This window comes from Copadichromis virginalis, linkage group LG6, assembly GCF_057382275.1.
Source record: "Copadichromis virginalis isolate Kocher_CV1m ecotype Utaka linkage group LG6, C_Virginalis_male_GT1.1, whole genome shotgun sequence".
Taxonomy (NCBI): Eukaryota; Metazoa; Chordata; class Actinopteri; order Cichliformes; family Cichlidae; genus Copadichromis; species Copadichromis virginalis.
The window spans coordinates 10,630,371-10,652,528 of NC_140623.1; the positions used below are offsets into that span (position 1 = coordinate 10,630,371).

Consider the following 22,158-nt stretch of genomic DNA (forward strand, 5'->3'; position numbering starts at 1 on the left):
TAGTCACATGCGTGCTCAAAATATAATGTTTGTAACTTCAAAATATTTGGGAGCAACAAATTACTGTGGAGCGGGAGCAGAAGTCATGATATTAGCAATTTACATTACAATTCAGTATGTTTTAATGTATCTTGAAGGGTGAGGCAGAAGGAGTGGCTGAGGGAGAAAAAGGTCAACAGGCAAGTTCAAGTCAGAGAGAGCAAGGAGAGACAGAGGAGCTGCAGCAAATAGATCGAGAGGCAGAGGAAGATCAAGTTATTACAGAGAGAGGAGAGCAAACAGGCCAAGAGAGGGAAAATGATGAAGCAGCTGCAGCAACTCATTCTACTACAGGGTTTGATTTAGGTGACAAAGACACAAGGCCCAGACAGGTGAAGCTGAAGAGCTATCCACATGATACTTTTGGTACACAGAAGCGAGCATTTAACCACAGCTGGTTTGAAAAGCACAACTGGTTAGAATATTCAGTCAACCAGAATGCAGCTTTCTGCTTCCCATGTAGAGTGTTTGGCAAAAACATCAAACATGATAGTTTGGTCAGTAACGGTTGCAAGAACTGGAAGAAAGCTTTAGTCATCTTTGGCAAGCATGAGATGGCACAAACACATAAGGACAGTGTTGTTACATGGAAAAGCTACCAGGGAACTAGCAAACAGGGAAACGTTGCACAGGTGATAGCAACTGCAAATGTGAGTGAGATAGTCGAAAGAAGAGAGTATCTCAGACGAATTGTTGCAGTCACCTCTATGTTAGGGAGACAGGGACTCCCTTTTCGTGGTCATGATGAAGGTGAAGACAGCCCAAACAGAGGGAATTTTCTTGCGTGCATGGAGCTTTTGAAGGAGTTTGATCCTTTTCTTCAAAAACATAATCCCCCATCAAATGCACAGTATATCTCACCAACATCCCAGAATGACATGATTGACTGTTGTGCCCAGGAAGTTACTAGTGTCATTGTATCTGAAATGACAAAGTCTAAAGTCTATTCCATCATGGTGGATGAGGCAAGGGATAAAAAGGCAGAGCAGTTAGCTGTTTGTGTCAGGTACGTGTCAGAGGGGGCAGTGAAGGAGCGTTTCCTTGCACTTGCAGAGATAAAATCATTTGATGCCCAGTCCATTGCAAATGAGATTCAGCAGCAGATCCAAAAACTATGGTCTTGCAGAGCTTAAGTGTGTAGCACAAACATATGATGGTGCAGCCGTTATGAGTGGCTCCACTGGAGGTGTACAAGCACATTTTAGAAGGCTCCATCCTGAGGCTATCTATGTGCATTGTTATGCTCATCAACTCAACCTGGTTTTGTGCAATACTTGCAAGGCTGTCCCAGAGGCTGTGGAGCTTTTCAGCTTGTTGGAGTGTGTGTATTCTTTCTTCAGCACCTCCCTAGTCAATCATCATAAGTTCATGGAGACTCAGGCAAAGCTTGGATTGACAAAAACTGAGCTTGTGCAACTTTCAAACACTCGCTGGGCATGTCAGTTGCGATCAATCAGTGCAGTTCTTGAGACATTGCCTGCCATTTTGGAGTGCCTATCTGCAATTGGATCCCCCATAGCTGTTGGTCTCAGAGCAAAGCTCTACAAGTTCTCAGCAGTCTATGCACTACTGATGTTTCAGTCGATTCTGTCTGTAACCGAAGGACTCCACAAATTCCTGCAGAAAGAGACTTTAGACCTGGCAGAAGCTTTTATCTGCAAACAAGCTGTGTGTGACACACTTAAGGGCAAACACTCAGATGCATTTGCTACAGAGCTGTATGAGAAAACCAAGGCCCTGTGTAACACCCACAGTATCCCTGAACCAGGTGCCAAGACAAGGCACAAACAGAGGAAAATGGAGGATTTTGTCCTGGAGGCAACTGTGGGTTCACGCACTGAATTGAACAACTCAGACACATTGAAAAGAGAGTTACTTTTCCCTTGTGTGGATCGGATGGTTGGCGAGCTTGATCAAAGATTTTGCAGTGTAGATGCAGGGCTGCTAAAAGGCGTCCAGGCATGCAGTCCTAAATCTGAGAACTTCTTGAGTGAACCACACTTGAATGAACTTGCAAAGCACTACAGACTTGACCTGAAAAAAGAGGAGGTTCTGGTGGCCAGAAACTTTCGTACCCGGAAAACAGAGGCTGGATGTCCACCCAAAAATATGTTGTCTGTGTACAACCTCCTTGATTCAGACATGTTTCCCTCTCTGAAGGCAACCATCCAAGTTGCCCTAACAGTGCCTGTCAGCAGCTGCTCGTACGAACGGTCCTTTAGTGCACTGCGTCGGCTGCACTCCTGGCTGCGTCAAACAATGGGTCAGAAAAGACTTCACAGTCTTGCAGTCATGTCTATTGAAAAAGACACGCTTCAGCATCTGAGTCACAACAGAGTGATTGACCGATTTGCCACTCTTAAAAACAGACGTCATTCTTTGATGCTTCCACCCACCAAGTAACTGGTGATTGCAGCCAGAAAAATGTACTTTTTTATTTTCAGTTTTTTTCTTGTTATTGATGCAGCAAACACATTTCCTCTGTTTTTTTGTTGTACTGTATTATAAAGCAGACTGAAATAAAACAATAGATCTATTGGTGGCCTAGGATGTTTAATCTGTCCAAAAAAGTAGGAAAACAATTTCTCAGTCTTTGTTTTCTGTTTGTGAAATTTTGTGCTCATTCACTACGTTCGTTCATGTCGTGTGCATCTCTTGGGGGCTAAGCCCCCCCTGTCCTTAAAACCTAGTGACACCCCTGGTGTGAGGTTATGATTCACCAAGTCTTCATGGTCAGCAGAAGATGTTTATAGCCACACTGCAGATGTGTCTAACTCACAGTAGTGATAATGGTGCAACACTATGAAGGCTGTAATAAACTCCACTGTCTGCCGTTATGATTCGTGGTCTGTTGTAAATCGTATGTGTGTGTGCGTGTTGCCATCTGGATGCATTTTTCGTGAGTCCATCCATCCATCCTCATCCGCTTTAGCCGAGGCCGGGTCGCGGGGGCAGCAGCCTAAGCAAAGAGGCCCAGACCTCCCTCTCCCCAGCCACCTCCTCCAGCTTATCCGGGGGAACACCAAGACGTTCCCAGGCCAGCCGAGAGATATAATCTCTCCAGCGTGTCCTGGGTCGTGAGTTAGTTTGGGAATTTACAGGTACTGAATATGTGATGCATCAGATATGTTTGATTGGCAGACCTCGACAGCAAGAACATTTTATTAAGTGCGCAGGTCATCTGAGAGCAGCTTTAAAGCCTAAGCTTTCAAAGACCTGGAAAACAAATGTTTCCTTTCTGTGCAGACTGATGGAATGAGTCTAAATGGCTGTGCTCCTTGCACCGATCAGAGCGACAATATTTGAACAAGAATTTGATGACTGTTGGTGCATTGTTTGGTTACTGCAAAAGAAAATTGATCAAACCACATCCGCCTACTGATGAACAAGGATTAGAAGGCCTTTTGAGAACCTGTAAAAAGATGAATTATTAAGAAAATTCTAAAGTATTAAAATTCAAGTATTCAAAGAAGAACTGCTCTTTTTCTTTTACATCAAAGTACTTTTACAGATGTTTGGGAGTAATACTTTCTGAGGATAGATGCTTGAGTTCCATACTTGAGGTAAAGTCTTTAAGATTGAAGATGGAAAATTAGAGCAATAAATTTAGCAGATGCCAATTCTCTCAGACACAATTGAGTGATACTTATAATACAGCATACTGAGTATAGTAATTCATTGATGGACATTTACTTGCAGTAAGTACCTCCAGTCCTCACTGAGTGCTTCAGCTCTGTTAACCTCTACAAAGTAAAGAGGCCAGTATGTGGTCATTACTATAATTCACAGCTGAGGTTGACTCTTGCGTGCATGGAGGAAACAGTATAGATGAAAATGAGCCTGCATAAATTCATAATTAGTCATTTGCATGTATTAGCTTTAGGTTCACGAAACCATGGCTTTGCCTTCTGGACATGTTCAGCTGTAGGTTTAGGTTATTAAATCAGCCTCATAAATCATTTTCAAACAGATAAACAACATTACTCAGTCTCGGGATAATTATCATAATTGGTGGCATTTTAAATAATACTTCAAATGACACGATTAAAATTAATCTGTTTATTAGATTTAAATTAATACAAATATATAACACTATAATAATGTAAAGGTCGAAGGGAACAATCACTCTTGTGCAGTGCTAAATAAAGAAGCGCATATATCAAATGCACTCCTTTGAAGCACAGTTGCACACTGTAACTAAAGGTGCATTAGAAATGGAAGGTGTGTAATGCAGACACACTAGGCAAAACAGTGGTTCGAGACCAAGGCACAAATATTTCATTGCCTTTGATATGGTTGCTTCAAAGACGGCACCAGGCATCCCACCACTCGCAGTCACGTACCGTCCTTGAAGTGACTTTGGTGCTTTAAGTTGGAGATAAAACGGCAGTAAGATGGATTCAGTCTGCTATCAGTTTGTGATTTAATGGGGTCTAGTTGGCAATCTGTTTGTGACAACACTGGGATTAACTGATAAATCAGCAAAAATTGCAAATCTGTTGGACTTAACATTAACTACTAAAATTCAGAGTGCAGTCTTAACCTCATAGAACAAAAAAAATCTGAAATTCTGCTACAAATAGTGACCTAGTTTCTGCAAAACAGTGATATAAAAAGGACAGAGGTGCCTGGCAACCTTAGTTTTAAATAGAAATATAACAAAAATACATCCAAGGAGATTGTTTGTTGAACACTCATCCTCTGGGTGACCAGTTGGTTGCCCAACTGCTTCCAAGTGGTCACAAAATGGGTAAAAATTAATTGCTAGCATTGGTCAACCACCAACGTTTCCTCGTCGCAAAGACGCTCCCGTTTAGTTTTTACTCCAGTGTGACTGAGCCTGAATGTCAGAACGTATGTGTGACAAGTCGAAACATGTGGTTAGGGTTAGGGTTAAGTCAGAAAAGAGGACTGTTAGTTTGCATGCCATACCTTGTGTATGTGTGGCACATAACTTACGTCGACTTAACGAGAATGGTGGCGATAACCACCCAACAGCCTCTCTCTGAACACATATCTCAACATAAAGTTTTATCACTTCATTAAATCAGTACATTAAACAGTCCTCTGCTTAGCAGTGTACAGTGTAGCTACACTAGCTAGGTTCCTTAGCATGCTGCTGTGTTAGCTGGTGGTTCCATCAGTCCTGCTGCAGAAGCTCCTGTACCTGGGGGGTAGAATGGATTCTCAACCTGACACTGTTGGAGTCAGAGGGAACCACTCACCCTTTATTGTCCTTGTAGAGTATTTGCAAGTATTGCAAATAAGCTTTGATCCTATAGGATCAAAGCTTATTTAAACAGATGGTTTTATCTGTGAAGTTCCCCTTTTTGCTGACCTACACAGCTAGAGCTTCTAAATGTATGTGCATATATATAGTAATAGCAAGTATATAGTATATAGCAATGGCCAACTGTATGTAGACAATGGCCGTTTTCTTTGTGTTTCAGCCATGCAAAATTGTACAAATGGCAGTCAATTTGTAAAATCATAATTTATGCAGATATGATCTGAAAAACAAGGTTTAAATGACTTGGGGTTCAGTCCTGCAGTATACTACTAATCCCTCCCTTAGGACTGAACTGGAGAGGCACAGAGAGACATACAGTAAATAGGTGTGGAGTGAATCAGTTACTGGACTTTTAACTCATTGATCAACTGCAGCTGCTAAATGACCCAGCAAAAGACTGTATTTGTACTGGGCTGGTGGTGCTGTGTGATGGTGTGTAAATTTAACAAGGAGACTGAGTGTGTGTTGCTAAGACACTACTTGCATGCACATTCATTATTCCACTGTTAAAGTTACACTTGCACCATTTCCATGCTTACCAGTCTTCTTTCTAGATAATGGCTAAACAATGATGTGAAACAGACTTGTTCTTTAAAGAAACTGGAAAAAAAACGTTTTTAAAGGGCAGGTTGACTGGCAGCTGATTTATACGAATGCTTTCTCGTATCCTGCAAATTTCCTTAAACTTTCAGTTCAATGCAAGTTTTCTCCTTGTTCCTGAGAGAATCTAAAGCACCCGGTTTACTGTCTGTGAACCTCACTGCGATTCTGATGTGCAAGCTACGTAGTGGGTATTTGACTCGTGCGTGCGTGCAGCTGATGAAGCGTTCGAGAACGGGATCGTGCTGTTTTGAGGGAACAGGAAGCTTCTTCCCTGCAGCAGGTACTGCAGTGCATGAGTCGACTCAGAGTAAGCTGAAACGATTCAGTAGTTTCCTGAAGCCTTTCAGAGTTCAGGTCAGTGCAGTGACAACAACGCGTGGACACAAAATGGCCTCCAGCTAAATCTCCTTGTTCGGTGTGTCTCTGTCCAGACGTGCCGACCGACAGGTGACGCACGTGGGAGGCGCAGGATTTGCAGTGTGCAGCGGCTATGTTTGTGTATTATTTGTAAACCTTTTTGTGAATTAAGCGATTGAGAACACGTTGCGGCCATCTGCTAACCGTACAGTGGAGTGTCTCTCCCAGCATCATGTGTTTAGATAAGTGTGTGATTCTCTGATGCTCCAGACTGAACGCTCTTCTTCCTTTGTAGAGCCATCCTGTTGATTAATGTCCAAAAAACATGGCACAATATCAGCACAGCAGGCACGCTAAACAGATGCCTACATGTTTCCAGCTGTGTCATTTCATTAGGATTTCAAGTGTTTCTTTAGCAACAAGCGATCGGCTTTTGAGAGGGTTGGATGTAAAAAAGCTATAGTGCTCTAAGACAAGCAGTCAGAGGACAATTTCTATTCTGTCTGCACTCTGACTGTAGTCACACATCCATAAGCTGCCTTCTTGTTATCTGTGGCAAAACAGTGTTTCCATATGCAAAGATAGGAACTTTTGGTACGACGATATATCACAGTGGATAACATATTGACTATCAGACAAAAGTTTTATCCATATCATACGCTGTATATAAATGAGGGAACTAGGAACAAGGATGTTAACCAGATTAACCTGAGGTGAGTGTCTTGGCCATCACCATCTTGGGTTTTAAACCATAATATCATAAGCAATGGGTTTATCACCTTCACATAGAAAGTAATTATCAGTCAGAAGGTGGCTGCAGTCAAAGAATACCCTCTTCTTAGATCAAGGAACTATAGTGTTGATTTCCTGACCTCCCACTGACACATAGCCCCCTGCTGGTCATCAGGAAGAATGCAAGTTTATAGCAGGTTTAGTGTAATCACAATCGGCCTGAAACCTGTCCAGGGTGTACCCCGCCTCTCGCCCTAAATGTGGAGTTATACGACCTCTCTGGTGAAGTCTCTGGCGTGTGGGAGAGCTGCTCAGGTTTTAAGGGACAAAGTCACGATGACAGGACACTTGTGTGTGTCCCTCCCTCAAAGTGGGAGGCTGAAGCTGACTTTTTTTGGGGTTGGTTTTCTTTCAAGTCTTTCTGACTTTTCTTCTACTGAAGGTCCCCTGCTATGATAGTGAAGCTGTGAATACATTATCACTCCATCGTCTCCCAATTATTTTCCTGTGGAGTTATAATTTTAACTTAAACTGAACTTACAAGTATATTTCCACCTTATAATTTTTTGTTCAAGAGAAATGCAAACGTAAAAACGTCATATCGTTAGAAATAAATTACAAGAAAATGCAACGGCGCTAAAAACAAAAACACTGAGATGCAAATTTGACTTGGTTTCACATAAGTTCTGATATGATCCGAAATGTACAGCACAGTGGAAAAGTCTGTAGCCATCCTCACTGCTTTTTACTTTGCTAGGCAAATGGGAAATAGGTGCAATGATTTATTGAAACATGTTGAAACAAGACAAAAACTGAATTTGTACAATACTAAAGACCTTGAAAGTCAATATTTGTGGCCATCTTTATTCTTATAAATACCTTGGAGTACACATTGACAATAAACTGGACTGGGCTAAAAACACCACAGCACTTTACAGGAAGGGCCAGAGTCGTCTCTATTTTTTGAGGCGACTGAGGTCCTTCAACATCTGCCAGAAAATGCTGAGGATTTTCTATGAGTCAGTTGTGGCCAGTGCGATCCTCTATGCTGTTGCATGCTGGGGGAGCAGGCTGAGGGTCGCAGATGCCAACAGACTTAATAAACTGATCCGTAAGGCCAGCAATGTTGTGGGGATGGAGCTGGACTCCCTCAAGGTGGTGTCGGAGAGGCGGATGCTGTCCAAGATAAAGACAATGTTGGATAACACCTCCCACCCACTCCATGACATGTTGGTCAGTCACAGGAGCTCGTTCAGTGAGAGACTGAGATTACCGAAAAGCACCACTGAACGACACAGGAAATCATTCCTGCCTGTGGCCATCTCCCTGTACAACGCATCCACTTAACACACTGTTTGCTGCTACAGCTACACATGTTTCTTTTCCAAATATTTATTTATAAGTGACTTATGTATGTATGTATGTATATATATGTATATATTGTACTATTCTTAGTTAGCGTATTGTCTGTCTTGTCTTAATGTTGGTTTAAAATGGAGCACTGTAACAAAAAATAATTTCCCCCAGGGATCAATAAAGTATTCTGATTCTGATTCTGATTCTTCAACACAGCCTGAGCTCTCTGAGGCTTCAGTGAACAGGATCTACTAAAGGCCCAAGTGCATCTCTTGGGTCCTGTGTCAGGTTTTTGCTGGATGTTTTCTGGTTTCCTAAGGGCATGATTTAAAAAAAAAAAAGTTAATCTGCTTTAAAGTATATTTTTTTAAAGAAGAGAAATCTTTTAGGAAATCTATTGCTTGAGAACGCCTAAAAAAATCCAGCTTCTTAGAAACAAAATTAAAAACGAGGGTTGGCTCGAGACGTTCACTCTCTGCTGTTTGTTTCTTCACGGGATTCTTTTTCTGTTTTTGTTTTGCTGCTGTGTTTGTGAACTGGCGCTGTGTTAAAATGTACCTTTTGCCACCACTACGGCAGAAGTTGGCGTATTAGCTCGCTGCTCGTAATATTAAATTATTAATAATTATTCTGTGACTTTTTCATCGGCTGTTACTGTTTTGAAGTTGCAGTGAAACTCAGCTGAGGGCTGGCCTCCTGGTTTCAAGATATTTATGGAACGAAACAGTTTATGAACTTGGAAAGGAGCAAATATTTTTGTTTTTGTTTTCTAAGCACTTCGCCCTCTCTCCTTCCCTCCGTTCCTTCCTGCTTGTTGCCAGGCGCGCTTGCATTTGTTGAATATTCACAGATAATTTAGACAACAGGGGATGCAGGGGCAGGAGGGAAGTAAAGAAGAAAGAAGGAAGCGAAAGGGAAGAGGAAAAAAGGAAGGATGGGCAGAGGAGGTGGAAGAAGAAGAAGAAGAAGGGAGAGAGGGGGGTGGATGGAGGTGCTCTGGCGGATCCAGACTCTGCACTCATTGGCTTTTTCTTAAATGAAAGACTGGAGGCGAGAGCTGCAGCGAGGCGCTACTCAGAATACTGGATGCTCCTTTCTCCCCTCCCTCGCTCTCTTTCAATCCCTCCCACATTCTCGAGGAATCAATAGTCGCAAATTAATCATCCTGCCCAGACCGCTCTGAGAACGACAGAGAGAGGAAGAAAGAAAGAGAGAGAGAGATGGTTTGCATAAAGTGGCAAAGCAGCAGCAGTGTGCATAATCACACCTTCAGCGCGCTGAGCCTGATTAGATGTTATTCATTGTTATTTCACTTATTTGGAGATGAGTAATCATTGTTGTCATGGCGATTGTTGTGGCGCCCCCGTTAGTCGCTCTTTGGATCATTTCAGGAAGGAAATATCTCTTGCCTTCATGGAAATCCACCAGTTGGAGATTTTAAAGTCACACCTACTCTGAAATGACTATCTCTGCTCTGAAGTTTAAAAAAGCGAAACAAGAAAGTTGGTAAAGTAGTCTGCTGGTCTGAAAAAAATAGGTGCAAAGTCAGAAAAACTCCTACTAGCGCCTGAGGAAGAGCTCCTTATTTTTGCACTCTTTATGCTAAACCAATCCAAGCAGCACTCGGTCGTGTAAAATTATATTTAAAGGATCAATATGAGAGCGGTATTGAACAAGTAATCTAATAACCCTTTTTTCCCTAAAATGTCAAAGTATTCCTTCAAGGCTCTGCACAGGTGAAGGATAAAAGGAAATCCAATTACTGCTGAAATCCACTGAAATGGCAGGACCTGTTTGAGCTGGGTTGTCTTCAGGGTCTCCGTGTTTTGTTTTCTTCTACTGTTGAGCTTTTTTCCCAACCTCAGCCACCCAAGCCGATTAATTTATCGGTTATTCGATTAATCGTTCAGTCTGTAAAATGTTAAACATGAAGACAAATGACCATTATGTTCTACTAAAGCTCCCCTATTAACAGCTGTCCAGTTAATAAAACCGGATTGTTGGCTTGTTATTAATAAATGAGTAATTTGACTTGCAAGAACGAGCAGTAAAAACACACAGGGCGAACATTGGGCAGAAATCCTATTTATGCATTAGTGCTGTGCTTTGGTATCGATCTGATACCAAGTAAATATAGGGCAGTATTACCAATACTGACACTGATAGTTTTAATTTGTAGCTTATGTAACAATAATTATAATTTATTCAACGCAGTTCAGTGGGTTATATACTGAACTATGAGCATAAAAACAAAGTATCCTACTGTGCTAGTGTTAATCCAATACCAATACTATACTATCGATATTTGGATCAATCCGTCCACCTATAATACATAATATACAGCACACAACTAAGCCACAGTTCCCCTAGAATTAAATAGAACTTACCATTTAAAGCTTGAACCATGAAAATTTTAATTACTGAAACTTCTGACAATTTTTAAAAAATTAAGCAAATATGAATTTACATATATGAATTTTAATTTATATCATAATTGCTACATCTGGCTATAATTTGCACCTAACTGCATGATGTTAAACTTTAAATACAACTTGTGTGCGTCATTTATTTTTAAAAACATTTATTGTATAAAACTGACCGCGCTACAAATTTTCATGATGGAGAAATCTACCCAAACAAGCCAAAACTATTTAGTGCAGCAGGCAGTGAACATTTTGTTCTGGTCTAGAATTGTGGGGTTTGACATGTGGATGTCTTGCTTTTAGAAGCAGGTCAATGAGGAATTGCAGTTTTTGCCACCTTAAGGTTGTTTACTCTTGGCATGGACATAAACATTTATCCTTATTCTCCCCATTTCGGCATTAAACACGTTTGGCCTCATCGACTCAGTAGCTTGCAGAGTTAACCATGTGTTTGTAACCTTTGTAAAAGAGACCGTAAATTGGTTTTTAGAACAAAATGTGGTGACCTTCTATGCAATTTGAAATCTTATGAATGTTGAGACCCGACTCTTGCTGCTTCAGTATCCAGCCAGGAAAATTGCCTCTTGCTTTTTCCTTTTATTTATTTATTTATTTATTTTCACTTTTTTTCATGTTTGTCCATGTAATGAGATTTTGTGTTTGGGTCTGGACCCAAATCAGCAGCCTTGAAACCAAGATGGAAATGATTCTTAGACACCAGGCTAGAATTATACATGCTCACACAGTTCACAGCTGAATATCTACACACACACACCCGCGCGCACACACAGACACACAGTTTCCCAGCTTGCGTGACAGTATGTGTTGCTCTCTTTATGCAGGCTGCAAGCGTATTACTGTGACCGGCCCACCCAACCCAAACAACAAGTACTTCTCTTGCCTCAGGAGACTTTTCAGTTTTATTGCATCTGCAGGAGAGATCGTCTGTGCCCTGAAACATCTGGGAGAGATGCTACTGCAAAGTGAGAAGAAGATCTGGGTTGAGCACAGAGGGAAAGTCTGAAAGGAAGGTGAAAAATAAACGGGAGAAGTGAGGAAGGGAAACTGGGGGGGGGGGGAGAGCAGATGGAGAGAAAAACAGCATTGGTGACCAAGAGAAGGTGGAAAAAGAGAGAGAGAGATGGAGGTAAAAGGAGAGGCGAAAAAGCAGAAGATGGGGACGGGTAGACATGTGTCAAACAACATCTGTGAAGGAGGGCGAGGTAGCTGTGGATGTGTACGAGAGAAAGCTTTCCAAACAACATCTGTACCGAGATCAACGTCTTTAATGGGGGGTGAGGTGAGAGGAAGAAGAGATCTTAAAGTGAGAGCGCGCCGAGGTGATGACTGACGCTGCCTTGAGTGACGGTTAATGTTGTTGACACAGCAAGCAGACACTGGAAGCTCGTGTATTTTTTATCGCCGCAGAAACATCAGCTGATAGAGAAAGACAACACTTTCTTCTTGTTTACTCCTTTGCTGATTGGGTAAAAACACCGCAGCTGAGCCTTTTGGGAAACATCATCGATCACCAGCATGGCTTACTAGCTTTACTATTTGCCCCATCTATCACTATTAACCCTTCAGATGCTCCAGCTGCGGTAGCAAACAGCATTCCTGTGATTCTTGGTAGGCTACAAATTTCAAATGTTTTTTTTTCAATTACACTAAGGTGGGAATATAATTACCGGCTGGGCTGTTCTCAGGGAAAACACTTTGTTTTGGCTGAATGTAAGCGATTAGAGTGTCTAAAAATAACCATAAAAACTTCAGTAATGCTGTAGTAACAAGTGAACACTGTAATGCAAGATCAAAACAACATTATACCATCACAGAACACATTACTTGCACTCTATGTATTTTCTGCTGAAATGCAATGCAGTGTTTTTTTTAACAGAAATACAATCCGCTCTCATTTCCTTCAAAGATTACTTGCCGTTGCACATTTGTATTCACTTGTGCATTGACATTGTTTCTAGAAATGGGCCGGAGTGCTGAGACCTGCGACGGGGCAGCATTTTTCTCGCCATCTCCCTATGACTCAGAGTTCAATTTTGGGAAATGTATAAGACAAGATGTAAAAGGTCAGTTTCTCTGACAGTGGCATCTCTGGCAGATGGGTTCCAAAAAATGTACATGGTGGGGGAAAAAATCACCATCACCAAATCATCAAAACAAGAGCACAAGGTCTGTGAACTGGAGAACTGTGCACGAAAGCACAAGAGTCAGTCTGTAAGGAAACTGGGGGACTGGTATGCATACTGAGGGAGCTAATTAGAAAACTCCAAGACAGATGTGGAGGTAAGGATCAAGTGATTGGGATGTGATGATGCAGGCAATGACCCAGCAATCGGTTTGTACTAAACTTGTGTCCTACCTAAACGTTATGACAGGTTTTTTATGGTTTTAGCCCTTGCCACTCAGAAATATTTTTGCTTACTTAAACTTTGAATGCTCTCATTTAGCAACTAAATTGTTGCTAGAATGTATTAAGCTTGTTTCTGCCATCCATACCTCAAAATTCCGAGTTAGGGATCTAAACACTTTGAGTGAAAAAGGTCTCTGCACCAATGTGTAGCAAACGTGAGAAATTAGTGCCAGGTTCTTTTTCTCCTAGCAAGCGATAAACTGCATAAATGGTATCGAATCTATGTGTTCAATGTGTTGAACTATCGGGCAGCTAATGCCTTCTGCCCTCTGCTTCTGGGGGACAAGTAAGTTATCCAGCAACACGATTGGTCAGCTGCAATGTTGATCCTGGACCAACATTACTTTGATGAGGCAGTAACAGCAACCCGGGATATCCGATACACCCTAGCTAGGTAGTTACATATAGCTAGCTTGGTAATGCTAATTACTAAAAAACACTCAGCTAGCTTGCCTTATGAGCGACTGGTTGTTGTTGCTTTGTTGATTGTGTGAAAAGGTCACTCAAAGTGATCCCTGTGTGTGAATCCTGCCTTTTGGGAAAGTCATATTTTTACTTCCAGCAAATAAATGTGAATTTGTTTTTCTTCACTTGAAAGCATATTTAAGACATTAGCTAGTTAAAGTTGTAGGCTGGTTTTGTTGAGTTTTATTGAATTTGTCCTTAAAATAGATTCTGTTTGCCCCCCACATTCCTCTTATTGTCCTGATCATTTTTGTTTACGTGTTTACATGACGTCTTGAAACAATTTTGTGCGCATTTATTAGTGTATTTATGATTTAATGGGTCCTTGTGACCTGTTAATGGAGTGTTTACAGGCCAATACACGATCAGTACTGGTTGCTAGGGACCTATATGAGCTTTTGCACAGCCGTTGCTATGCAGGGAAAGACAGCGAGCGGGTGAGCTACTAAGCAAGTGAGAGAGCCAGAAGCCCATGCGGAGGATGACTCATAGCACCCTCCCCACCTCCCCCCACCAGGCCCTCCCTCCCCTCACACTCATACCCCCTGCCTTCCTTCCACTGACTCAATGGGACCTCACACACACAAACACACGCAGCTGGGCATGTATACATGTGTGCGTGTGGACAAACGTTCACAGAAACACACACACACAGTTTCCTAACAATTCTCTCAGTGGTAGCCAAACATGTTAACATGTCTTCCCTGTGGATAACAGCTAATGGCTCATATCCATATGCATGTACACACAGGCACGCTTGCACTTTTGCACACACGTGGACGCATGGACCACGCATGCATTCACAGGTGCACACGCACAGCGCAGAGATGAACGCTTTTAAGGCAGATTCCCACATTCCCACATGCAAGAGCATGAACACACAAGTGCACACAGTCACGCAGATGTACACAAACATAAATACAAATACATACATGCAGCCATCATAACAGTTTCCCCTCAGGAACCATTGCTGAGGTGTCGTTTAAGTGAAGCACTCAAACCTTATGCTTACATACTGAACTTTGAGGCTCCTACATGTCAGGCCACACTTGTTACATGGTTTTTCCTTCCTACATGAAGTTGAAGCTTCAAGGTTTTGGAGCTGAGATTTTCCTGTGCTAGATAAACTTTCAAGCTCAGATCACGGTCATGTCTGTTCTCATGCCAATATTCACATTAACACAGCTGGATATGTGTTCTCGAGCTATTATCACATAATGCAAGGTGCTCTTCAGGTTTGAGTAGCTTAGGGGAGTGTTATATGGAGATCAAAAGCTGCCAAAACTTGTGCAATTGCAATTGTTTTCTTGTGTTAAAGATATTTTTCAAACTCATGTATTGTTAATGCAGCAGTCCACACTGACAGCATAATCTTGCAGGACAAATGTGAAAGTTTTGTTTGCTGCTTTCTAGCAGTCCCCTGATTGGATGCTAGCATTTACACTGTGATCTTAAGCAACCAATAGGCAAAAAGCTAACCGGATAACAGATATAACAAAATGTAAACATGTTTTGGGAAATAAATATCATTACAAAATAAAATATTTCAGAGAAAATCATCTTATGAATCAGTGCCTGTATTAATTGTGATTGTAACTGAATATCAATTTATTTATGGTTTACGGTTATGGTTTTCTATACCCTGCCCAGCCAATGAAAGCACGGGACTTTAATTTAACCTGGTTAAATGTCTTGTGCTGTTTTTTTAAAAAAAATAAATCCCAATAAAACTAATGCTTGTGATCACCAAATCAAACAAACCAAATTGCAGCCAGTCACAACAGGACTAAATCAAAGTCAGATGGGGTTTGTCCTTCTGAAGAGCGTAAGCTGATCAAAATCACAGACTTTGTGAAGCAGAACAAGCACGGACACGCAGGGAAACGGGGGGAAAGAAAGATGTGGGAAGGATGGAGGGAGAGAAAGAGAAGACCAGTGTTGCTGCTAGTATCTTGGTTATTTATAGTTTAAATGCCCAGGCTCTTTTTTGCCTGAATTCATTGTCTGCCCCTCTCTGTCTCTGTCTCCCCCTCTAGCCTCTCTCCCTTTCCCTTTTTCCTCCCCTCCATATTTCCCCACACCAAACCTCATCCCTCATCTCTTTCTTTTCCGTTTATTCTTTCCATCTCTCCAGTCGACTTCGCCTCTGCCCTCCACCCCACCCTCCTCCTCCCTTCCCCTTCATCTCTCTCTGCTCTTTCATTAGATATTGGGTCAGTGCTCTTTGCTCGACTCCCTCACCACCCCATCCTCCTGCCCACCCTCCAAGCTCCCAGCCCTCGCCGATGCTGCACACTGGTGTGTGTCGTTTTTCTTTAGTAATGTTACGCAACGTCCATCACAGACACACCGGGGGGGGGGTAAGAGGGTAGTGTAAGAGAGACGCAGATGGGGAGGAAAGACAGTGGACGGGAGACTTAAATGAGGAGAGAGGGGGAGAAAGCAAGCACTCGCCATTTATTGGTCACTGACCCACTATCTTGCCAGATCCTGCGGTCCGATCAGTCAACCCTCTTGAGCTAACGGCCGATTCTGACCCGTTTACGCGCGTTTTTCACCGGAGCATGAATGTATTTTAATGTGGTCTAATGTGTGACGTTATGACCATGACCGCTTTTTCATTCAGCAATCCCCATCTGTCAAACAATTCACGTCCATGTCAGAAATACAGGAAGAAAATTATTTTAGGCCTGTGGTTTCTAACCAACACGTAATTCTCCGACTTTAACTGCACCAGCGGCGAGTTTCACGGTAGGCTGAAAATTAGACCTCTGCTTAAATCATTTATTAAACCAACAGCCCGACCCAGCTGATTTGTTTGGGCTTTTAAAGCGAGGAGATATTTTAGAATAAGGTTTATTAAAAGATTTTCAGTATTTGAAAAACAGGCACTGATGATTAATGTGATTATGTAAAGATTTCTGAATGACTCAAGGCTTTAAATGTATGCTGTAAATGAGATTAATTAAAAATCTGCAAATAGTCAGAATATCTCATGACCACTTGTTGTTTCTTTTAACCAAACAAAGTAAAATTTACTGTAATTCTGTTGTATTACTTCCTGAAATGTTCAGACATATTCTGCTCTTGTCATGTCCTCACGTGACAGGCGGAAAACCCCCCAAAACCTAGATACCTATCAAGAATCAATTTATTTCTGATGAGCATTATATCTGCACTAGTCAGGAAGTTTAGGCCTTGGAGGTGTAAGTCAGCATTAGTTATAGCCTAAACACTGACCCCAACCAGAATATCTCATTTTTGCTCTTGATAGAAATGATTCTTCCCAGTCTCGCAATCAGAAAACAAAGATCTTAAATCATTCTACCTGATACACATGAAAAACTTTCTTTTCCAAAAAATGACTTCTTGCTCGACTCCGAAGGATTTGGGTCATCACCAACGACACCAAGAACCTCAATGGATTAAGGTCTCAAGTAAATAAACCCCAATCTAATATGGACACCAGAGATAATAATGTCTTTTAGAAGTTTAATTCACACTGAATCACATCTTTATTGGTTTTTGGTTTTTTTGGGGGGTTTTTTGGTCGGGGGGTGGGGGGGAGGTGACTCTCCCAGGCCTTTTGGCTTGCCATCAATCCCTTCAATATTTGAGCACAATTCACACCAATCAAACCAACGCTTCGGTGCTTTGGCCTTCAGTGCAGTGGTTCCAACCTTGCAATGTGTTACCAGTTCTAGATTAAGCACTTGAATGAAGGTATACGACTAATATGAATGTAGCATTTCCTACATTTGAAAAGAAAGCTAGTACTATGTACAACATGATTTCCAGGTCACAGGACTCCACAGGATCAAGTGTTACTATATTTTTTGAAAATGGTCCATTGACCTACTTTCAGGCCCTTTTTCCACACAGTGAAATCTGCAGCAATATTTGAACCTGAATGTCTCTAAAACTATTAAAGACATTTTTATTGGTCGGTCTTACCATCAAAATGTCCCTAATTTGAGACTACACTAATAAAAACCTTCACAGTGCAAAAAAACCAGCTAGTGACTATTTCAGAATGGAGCACCGCTGAATTTCACAATACTGCAATTTAAAGCATGTAAAATACTTTTCAACAGAAATCTCCATTCAGCTTCCATCCTGGATTTAGCTCCAGCCACGTGTGTGGAGGTTTGTGCTGGGTGAAAATTGAGGAAAAATAATACACTGATTATTTGCAGTTTATGCTTCACGAACTGTTAAACAGAGTAAACTTTTTTGAGTTTTGAGAGACATTTGGAGACAGTGAAGTTAGGACAGCAAACACTGGAAACAACAGAAAAGGCCGTGTCACTGCGCTGCTGCTTTTGTGCACAGCTACGTCTCTCGTGCTGCGTCACAAATATGCACAATTAAATTCAGTTATAGTCATTTAATTATAGTCAGCTGTTTTTGCTTTTAATTAGTAAATGATGATTAGTCCTCTTGATATTTCAGGATATTCAGTGGTGATAAAAATGTAAAACAAGTTGAAATGAGTCACACATCACACGTAAGAGATTCAAAATAGTCACTGCAGTGCTCTGTTGTAACCTTCAAAACTCCGACCCATCTGTTCAGCCAAACAACTTTCTTCTAAATTCTAGCAGATGTTGAAATACACACTAAATAATCTACAGGTCCTGTCAGTCAAACAGACAAAGCATTTTGGCTTAAGTATTTCTCTCACCAGCACACGTTATGTGCTTTCACAGTGAGATACAGTAAACATGCCGTTGTTGACACCTTATAATGGGGAGAAAATGTGAACATTTCGAGTTAAATGTCACTTTCCTAGCCGAATATTGGACGTATGAGCGGCTGCCCAGTGCGCTGCAACAGAGATGATTTTGGGAGGATGTAATGTAGAGCTGCAGAATGAGGGCAGGTATCTATTCCACATATAGCAGCTTGCTGTAATTTTATATGGGGCTAAACATCTGTTGCCTCATTTATCAATGAAGCTTCACCAGGACGCTGCAGGCTTTGTGGATCTCTCACATTTCTCTTATTTTTGTCACATGTCTCGTCTGTCTGTCTCCTTCCTGTCCTCCCTCCACCCTTTTGCTGTTTTTGTTTTTTTCAGTTTCCTCATTTCGCTCCTCTTTTCTTCACATGTGTGCCAAAGGAATTTATCAGAGCTGGGAGGGGGGAGGAAAACATTGCAGAAAGTTTCACTAAACAAAACTAGGATAGAGCAGGGAAGGGACCGGAGACGGCGCGCTCAGGGATTTCTCAAAAGGGGGACAGTGTGGTTGTTTGCAGGTGGTTGATGGTACTCCCTTTTTAAAAATGAATTGTTTATTTGCTGTACCTGGTAATCTTCTTTTTTTTAAAGACTTTGAGAGACCATCTGCAAATTTATGTCTGCAATTAGCACGTTTACAGCCACAGATGGAGGTGGATGTTCCGTAATTAGTAACTGTCTCATCAGCAACCTTGTCCAGTTTGCTTCACTCATGCACTGATTAGTGTCTGATTTATCTTTCACGTTTTGACCATTTTTTTACTGCTGGTGCTGAATATTATTTCTTATAGTTACATATTTATACAAATCAATGCGTTCCTAAGATAAGCATTCGTCTTTCATGGCAGGGTGCAACATTTTTAGCCGCCATCAGTTTAAACAAAATACCTTCCTTCACAGAGATGTAGAGTGTAAAGGGCTTGTGTGTTTTTCTCAGAGCTGCGAGAGCTACCGTGTTTGTTGTTTCGCAACCGTCTATTTTCACATTAAGATGGTGGAGCCAGAGTACAATGTTAAAAAACGCTTCACTTAAGAAATGATGGCCCTGTTTTCACCACTCAGTTGTCGTTTCACGTCCTTTCTCATGTGGCAGTTTCAAAGAGCTGTAGCTGTTTTTCGTGAGGTGGTGTAATGTGTTCTGAAAATCTGCATTCGCTCGCCAAGTTGTAACACTCTTGTTGTAAGAGTGCTACATGCTGGTGACACAGTACAAGTCCTACTTTTAACAGCTGAACTGCTGCTTCTCTGCAGCTCTGTCTCCCCCCAAAAAAGTGTTGCTGAGTTTTTCAGCTCTCTGAGATGGTGTGATTATGTCTGATCACACGTTTAATTTTGTGTGGCGCTATCAGAGGAGACAGCCGTGCTGAGCTAGTGTAACGAGGATCCATGAAGATAGATGTCTGCAAATATATTAGTGCTGGATGCACAGATGAAGATGATGTTCATGATGCGTGAACGCCTCTGTTGTTCGCATGTTTTTAGCTGAGATCTGAGATGAATGGTGCGGCATGCTGCGTCTCACGTGCATGTTAGATTTTGTTCTCTTTTTAACTTTAACTGAGTAGCAACTACACTGTTGGTTGCATTGATGGATTTTTCTAAAATAAATATAGAAATAAATAATTTGGCACGATCTTGGAGTTGACATAGTTGTTCTGGTCTCTATCGCAGCTTAAATGAATGGTTTGATATTTCCTTAAATGCCAATATTATCTGTCTTACCAAGAGCTTGATGATATATCGCAACAGTAGAAATATCATCCATAAGTTCGTTGTTTAACTTATACAGCAAACATTGTGTACAAATGACAAATAGAAATTTTTCATTATGAATCAGGCTGATTCTTGATTGGGTAAAATGGGTTTTTGAATCCTCCGCTTGGCATTCATTTAAAAAGAAAAGAAAAATGAACAATTTCATAAAGGGTCACAAGCACCACCCAATGTAAGGTTGTTGCCACTGCTATCCTACATTAACAGCCTTGGTAATTACCAAAATCACTTTTCATGTTTCTGTAATGGTGAATCCACCAGTTATGCACAAATCCTTTAATCAACGACAATATTTTAAAGCTAAAAATATATTTATCGTTGTAATCCATGAATTAATAATTCATGTATTCTCTTGTTTTTGTGGCAATTTGTGAAGCCCTGTATATACTTTTTAAAAGTACCGTAAATGCAAATCCAAACGTGATAGCAGAAGATGACAGTTTTGGATTAGTATATCTGACTGAAGGCATACGCATTACTTGAGACGTACAATTTTTGTGTCCGACACAGTTAATATCAACATTTGTTGACGGATTCTTTGTGTAACAGCACTACATAATGTGTTTATACAAGAATCAGAGACATAAAAAACAGATATCCAAGATGTGAGCTGTTATAAACAAGCTAAACTATGGTCTAAGCTTTAATACACTGACTCTGCCTGAGTGATTAAAATCACAAATGACTTTTCTGTAAGACGCTGTGTGTCATCACAATTCACCAACACTGAAACCATGTAGTCCAAAGGCTTAACTATGTTTGTGTTCAGTAGTAGTTTAAAATAAATGTTATATCACAGATATAATGTCACCATATGCCCTGTTTATTTACTGAATGCATGCAATGCCAAGTTATGTTACAGATGAACTCTCTACAAGCAGCTTGTTTATTTTAAGGTGTTCCTTCTGCTAGAATGCCAGTGTTGCTAATTAAGTGACTGCTTTAATGAAAAAGTCTCCTGAAATTGCAACTTTGCTGTTATTGCTGTCGCTAATTTGTCTTTATTAACTACATGACTGACTTCTACTTGATGTATTTTATATTTTGCAGGATTTCATATCTAGCAAAACTTGAAAACTTTGCATGATATGAGATGCAATCTGATTCCTTACAACTTCAGTGTAGTCTGTTTAACAGCTTATAACTGAATCTATATATCTATATATATCTGCCTTTCGCTTCAAACAGCATCTTGGACACACTGGCAAAACAGGATATTTCTTAGTCATCCAAGGATCACACTGGTTTTCTTTCACCTGTTTAGCTGCTTTTCTGCCTGCTTCTCTGCATGCAGCTGCAGCAACACAGTCATGTCATTTAAACATCCAGTCTTGTCTGCAGCCTGGAAGGTCAGCACTGTTGTCCACAGACTGACGGTTCTGGCTGGGTCCACTCTTCTTTCCAAGGTTTCACATACTGAGGCATCTGGATCCATAGGCTTTACACTGAGCTGTGCTTGGTATTATTTAGCATCTATTGGCAATGTGCAGGTTAGTCCTGTAGAGTCAACAGGAGTCCTTCAACATCTGAAAGAAAAGTGACACAGGCCATTGATAAAAATGTTCCGCTGGCATCACTGTAGCAGGATACACAGCTGTAGCAATGGCAGATGGCAGAATGTGTCCTTGATCCAACACAGCTGATTCAAATGGCTAAATTACCCCCACAACATGTCTTGCAGTTCTCCAGAGGCCTGGTAATGAACTAATCATCATTGATTCAGGTGTGTTGACCCAAGGTGACATCTAAAACCTGCAGGACTCTGGCCTCGAGGCCTTGAGTTGCCCACCCTCGATATACCCTGTGCCAGCTGGGATAGACTCCAACCCCCTATAGCCATATACAGAGTAAAAGATATGGCGAATGGATGGATGCATTTACTGTATCACACTTGGTTTACCCACGTTAGTCCACTTGGCTTTTGCTCTGCTACTGATCAGAAGCACTTAAC

The 22,158-nt window shown here is 41.2% G+C and overlaps 1 protein-coding gene and 1 pseudogene across 2 annotated transcripts in view; both read left to right on the forward strand.

The window, feature by feature from the left end:
• The window catches only part of cacng2b (calcium channel, voltage-dependent, gamma subunit 2b), a 71,305-nt gene that overhangs the window by 17,200 nt on the left and 31,947 nt on the right, over positions 1-22,158 (forward strand). The window lies entirely within an intron of this gene.
• On the forward strand, positions 126-2,575 carry LOC146707258 (zinc finger MYM-type protein 1-like; annotated as a pseudogene).